The sequence below is a fragment of the Denticeps clupeoides genome, chromosome 2 (genome assembly GCF_900700375.1).
Source record: "Denticeps clupeoides chromosome 2, fDenClu1.1, whole genome shotgun sequence".
Taxonomy (NCBI): Eukaryota; Metazoa; Chordata; class Actinopteri; order Clupeiformes; family Denticipitidae; genus Denticeps; species Denticeps clupeoides.
In genome coordinates this window covers 26602358-26608357 of record NC_041708.1, presented here as the reverse complement: position 1 = coordinate 26608357, position 6000 = coordinate 26602358, and positions in this window count along the sequence as shown.

Sequence of the window (6000 nt, the reverse complement as noted above, 5' to 3'; positions counted from 1 at the left end):
CTCGCTCTCTCAGTCTGTCTGTCCTGGTCTCTCTCTCCCTCACTCTCTCTCAGTGTCTGTCTTGCGCTCTCTCTCGCTCACTCCCTCTCTCTCTCAGTCTATCTGTCTTGCTCTCTCTCTCGCTCACTCCCTCTCTCTCTCAGTGTCTGTCTTGCGCTCTCTCTCTCTCTCCCTTGCTCGCTCCCTCTGTCTCAGTCTCATGGTACTGGCGCTTGTGGTGATGGTGGTGGGGGGTGGTGCTTGACAAGGTGATAGTAGTGGTAATTGTGGTGCTGGTGGTGATAGTGGTGGTGGTGGTGCTTGTCAAGGTGATGGTAGTGGTAATTGTGACGCTGGTGGTGATCGTGGTATGGTAGTGGGGGTGGTGTATGTCAAGGTGATGGTAGTGGTAATTGTGGCACTGGTGGTGATGGTGGTGGGGGGTGGTGCTTGTCAAGGTGATGGTAGTGGTAATTGTGGCACTGGTGGTGATGGTGGTGGGGGTGGTGCTTGTCAAGGTGATGGTAGTGTAATTGTGGCACTGGTGGTGATCGTGGTGATGGAGGTGATTGTGTGCTTGTCAAGGTGATGGTAGTGGTAATTGTGGCGCTGGTGGTGATCGCGTTGATGGTGGTGGGGGTGGTGCTTGTCAAGGTGATGGTAGTGGTAATTGTGGCGCTGGTGGTGATCATGGTGATAGTGGTGGGGGGTGCTTGTCAAGGTGATGGTAGTGGTAATTGTGACGCTGGTGGTGATCGTGGTATGGTAGTGGGGGGTGGTGTTTGTCAAGGTGATGGTAGTGGTAATTGTGGCACTGGTGGTGATGGTGGTGGGGGGTGGTGCTTGTCAAGGTGATGGTAGTGGTAATTGTGGCACTGGTGGTGGGGGTGGTGCTTGTCAAGGTGATGGTAGTGGTAATTGTGGCGCTGGTGGTGATGGTGGTGGGGGTGGTGCTTGTCAAGGTGATTGTAGTGGTAATTGTGGTGCTGGTGGTGATAGTGGTGGTGGTGGTGCTTGTCAAGGTGATGGTAGTGGTAATTGTGACGCTGGTGGTGATCGTGGTATGGTAGTGGGGGGTGGTGTATGTCAAGGTGATGGTAGTGGTAATTGTGGCACTGAAGGTGATGGTGGTGGGGGTGGTGCTTGTCAAGGTGATGGTAGTGGTAATTGTGGCACTGGTGGTGATGGTGGTGGGGGTGGTGCTTGTCAAGGTGATGGTAGTGTAATTGTGGCACTGGTGGTGATCGTGGTGATGGAGGTGATTGTGTGCTTGTCAAGGTGATGGTAGTGGTAATTGTGGCGCTGGTGGTGATCGCGTTGATGGTGGTGGGGGTGGTGCTTGTCAAGGTGATGGTAGTGGTAATTGTGGCGCTGGTGGTGATCGTGGTGATAGTGATGGGGGGTGCTTGTCAAGGTGATGGTAGTGGTAATTGTGACGCTGGTGGTGATCGTGGTATGGTAGTGGGGGGTGGTGTTTGTCAAGGTGATGGTAGTGGTAATTGTGGCACTGGTGGTGGGGGGTGGTGCTTGTCAAGGTGATGGTAGTGGTAATTGTGGCACTGGTGGTGATGGTGGTGGGGGTGGTGCTTGTCAAGGTGATGGTAGTGGTAATTGTGGCGCTGGGGGTGATGGCGGTGGGGGTGGTGCTTGTCAAGGTGATTGTAGTGGTAATTGTGGTGCTGGTGGTGATAGTTGTGGGGGGTGGTGCTTGTCAAGGTGATGGTAGTGGTAATTGTGGCACTGGTGGTGATCGTGGTGGGGGGTGGTGCCTTTCAAGGTGATTGTAGTGGTAATTGTGGTGCTGGTGGTGATCATGGTGATGGTGGTGGGGGGTGGTGCTTGTCAAGGTGATGGTAGTGGTAATTGTGGCGCTGGTGGTGGTGCTTGTCAAGGTGATTGTAGTGGTAATTGTGGTGATAGTGGTGGTTGTGGTGGGGGGTGGTGCTTGTCAAGGTGATGGTAGTGGTCATTGTGGTGCTGGTGATGATCGTGGTGATGGAGGTGATTGTGTGCTTGTCAAGGTGATGGTAGTGATAATTGTGGCGCTGGTGGTGATGGTGGTGATGGGGGGGCTTGTCAAGGTGATTGTAGTGGTAATTGTGGCACTGGTGGTGATCGTAGTGATGGTGGTGGGGGGTGGTGCTTGTCAAGGTGGTGGTAGTGGTAATTGTGGTACTGGTGGTGATTGTGGTGATGGTGGTGGGGGGGTGCTTGTCAAGATGATGGTAGTGGTAATTGTGGCACTGGTGGTGATGGTGGTGATGGTGGTGGGGGTGGTACTTGTAAAGGTAATTGTAGTGGTAATTGTGGTGCTGGTGGTGATGGAGGTGGGGGTGGTGCTTGTCAAGGTGATAGCAGTGGTAATTGTGGTGCTGGTGGCGATGGTGGTGGGGGGTGGTGCTTGTCAAGGTGATGGTAGTGGTAATTGTGGCGCTGGTGGTGATCGTGGTAATGGTGGTGGTGGGGGTGGTGCTTGTCAAGGTGATTGTAGTGGTAATTGTGGTGCTGGTGGTGATGGTGGTGGGGGTGGTGCTTGTCAAGGTGATGGTAGTGGTAATTGTGGCGCTGGTGGTGATGATGGTGATGGTGGTGGTGGGGGTTCTGGTGGTGATGGTGTTGGGGGGGGTGGTGCTTGTCAAGGTGATTTTAGTGTTAATTGTGGTGCTGGTGGTGATAGTGGTGGTGGTGATGGTGGTGGGGGGGGTGCTTGTCAAGGTGATTGTAGAGGTAATTGTGGCGCTGGTGGTGATCATGGTGATGGGGGTGGTGCTTGTCAAGGTGGTGGTAGTGGTAATTGTGGTGCTGGTGGTGATGGTGGTGGGAGTGGTGCTTGTCAAGGTGATTGTAGTGGTAATTGTGGTGCTGGTGGTGATAGTGGTGGTGGTAGTTGTAATTGTGGCGCTGGTGGTGATTGTGGTGATGGTGGTGGGGGGGTGCTTGTCAAGGTGATGGTAGTGGTAATTGTGGCGCTGGTGGTGATCGTGGTAATGGTGGTGATGGGGGTGCTGGTGGTGGGGGGTGGTGCTTGTCAAGGTGATTGTAGTGTTAATTGTGGTGCTGGTGGTGATAGTGGTGGTGGTTTTGGTGGGGGGGTGGTGCTTGTCAAGGTGATGGTAGTGGTAATTGTGGTGATGGTGGTGGGGGTGGTGCTTGTCAAGGTGATGGTAGTGGTAATTGTGGTGCTGGTGGTGATGGTGGTGGTGGGGGTGCTGGTAGTGATGGTGGTGGGGGGTGCTTGTCAAGGTGATTGTAGTTGTAATTGTGGCGCTGGTGGTGATCGTGGTGATGGTGGTGGGGGTGGTGCTTGTCAAGGTGATGGTAGTGGTAATTGTGGCGCTGGTGGTGATGGTGGTGATGGTGGTGGGGGGTGGTGCTTGTCAAGGTGATGGTAGTGGTAATTGTGGCGCTGGTGGTGATGGTGGTGATGGTGGTGGTTGGGGTGCTGGTGGTGATGGTGGTGGGGGGTGCTTGTCAAGGTGATTGTAGTGGTAATTGTGGCGCTGGTGGTGATGGTGGAGGTGCTTGTCAAGGTGATGGTAGTGGTAATTGTGGCACTGGTGAAGATGGTGGTGGGGGTGGTGCTTGTAAAGGTGATGGTAGTGGTAATTGTGGTGCTGGTGATGATGGTGGTGGTGGGGGGGTGGTGCTTGTCAAGGTTATGGTAGTTGTAATTGTGGCGCTGGTGGTGATTGTGGTGATGGTGGTGGGGGGGGTGCTTGTCAAGGTGATGGTAGTGGTAATTGTGGCGCTGGTGGTGATCGTGGTAATGGTGGTGATGGGGGTGCTGGTGGTGGGGGGTGGTGCTTGTCAAGGTGATTGTAGTGTTAATTGTGGTGCTGGTGGTGATAGTGGTGGTGGTTTTGGTGGGGGGGTGGTGCTTGTCAAGGTGATGGTAGTGGTAATTGTGGTGATGGTGGTGGGGGTGGTGCTTGTCAAGGTGATGGTAGTGCTAATTGTGGTGCTGGTGGTGATGGTGGTGGTGGGGGTGCTGGTAGTGATGGTGGTGGGGGGTGCTTGTCAAGGTGATTGTAGTTGTAATTGTGGCGCTGGTGGTGATCGTGGTGATGGTGGTGGGGGTGGTGCTTGTCAAGGTGATGGTAGTGGTAATTGTGGCGCTGGTGGTGATGGTGGTGATGGTGGTGGGGGGTGGTGCTTGTCAAGGTGATGGTAGTGGTAATTGTGGCGCTGGTGGTGATGGTGGTGATGGTGGTGGTTTGGGGTGCTGGTGGTGATGGTGGTGGGGGGGTGCTTGTCAAGGTGATTGTAGTGGTAATTGTGGCGCTGGTGGTGATCGTGGTGATGGTGGTGGGGGTGGTGCTTGTCAAGGTGATGGTAGTGGTAATTGTGGCACTGGTGAAGATGGTGGTGGGGGTGGTGCTTGTAAAGGTGATGGTAGTGGTAATTGTGGTGCTGGTGATGATGGTGGTGGTGGGGGGGTGGTGCTTGTCAAGGTGATGGTAGTGGTAATTGTGGTGCTGGTGATGATGGTGGTGGTGGGGGGGTGGTGCTTGTCAAGGTTATGGTAGTTGTAATTGTGGCGCTGGTGGTGATTGTGGTGATGGTGGTGGGGGGGTGCTTGTCAAGGTGATGGTAGTGGTAATTGTGGCGCTGGTGGTGATCGTGGTAATGGTGGTGATGGGGGTGCTGGTGGTGGGGGGTGGTGCTTGTCAAGGTGATTGTAGTGTTAATTGTGGTGCTGGTGGTGATAGTGGTGGTGGTTTTGGTGGGGGGGTGGTGCTTGTCAAGGTGATGGTAGTGGTAATTGTGGTGATGGTGGTGGGGGGTGGTGCTTGTCAAGGTGATGGTAGTGGTAATTGTGGTGCTGGTGGTGATGGTGGTGGTGGGGGTGCTGGTAGTGATGGTGGTGGGGGTGCTTGTCAAGGTGATTGTAGTTGTAATTGTGGCGCTGGTGGTGATCGTGGTGATGGTGGTGGGGGTGGTGCTTGTCAAGGTGATGGTAGTGGTAATTGTGGCGCTGGTGGTGATGGTGGTGATGGTGGTGGGGGTGGTGCTTGTCAAGGTGATGGTAGTGGTAATTGTGGCGCTGGTGGTGATGGTGGTGATGGTGGTGGTTTGGGGTGCTGGTGGTGATGGTGGGTGGGGGGTGCTTGTCAAGGTGATTGTAGTGGTAATTGTGGCGCTGGTGGTGATCGTGGTGATGGTGGTGGGGGTGGTGCTTGTCAAGGTGATGGTAGTGGTAATTGTGGCACTGGTGAAGATGGTGGTGGGGGTGGTGCTTGTAAAGGTGATGGTAGTGGTAATTGTGGTGCTGGTGATGATGGTGGTGGTGGGGGTGGTGCTTGTCAAGGTGATGCCCACTTCTCACCAAGGGTGATGGTTAAAAGCAGAAGACATATTTCATTGTGTCACCATGGGCTGTGCTGCAGTGTATCACAATCACTACACTTTCACATACTTGGCCAATAATATGCAAGCACAGCAAACTCTGTGTGGCCTTCTCTTTTTTTAACCAACCACCCTTGGTGAGCAGTGGGCAGCCATGTCAGGTGCCGTGGAGCAGTGTGTGGGGACGGTGCCATGATCAAGGGGACCTCAGGTTCCTATGTATGCTGAATACCCATGTTCTATGGTGCAGCCCAGTCTTGAGTGAATTTGACGTGACCTAATTTCAGGGTTATTTACACGATTTGATAGTACTTGCGTAGTAACCAAAAGTGGAAATGTTAAATAAGAATATTGTTAGAAAAAGAAAATATAAATACAGTCCCCTGATAAGATGGAGCTTACTGACTGACAGCCCAAATTCAACTGGGTTACAGCAAAGTTATAACACATTTAATAATCCAAGTACATGTTTTCTGCTGATCAGCCTGAATAAGTCCCTCAAGCCTGATCCATCCTTTAAAAACCATGTTAGCACTTTGCTAAAAAAAAAATTTTGGATAAAAACACACATACATACAAACACATGACAAATAGGGAGAGACCTGAAGACAGAGGTTTTAAAAACATCACTTCACCTCAGAGGAACTGGGTTTCTGTGTACTGGCATCTGAACGT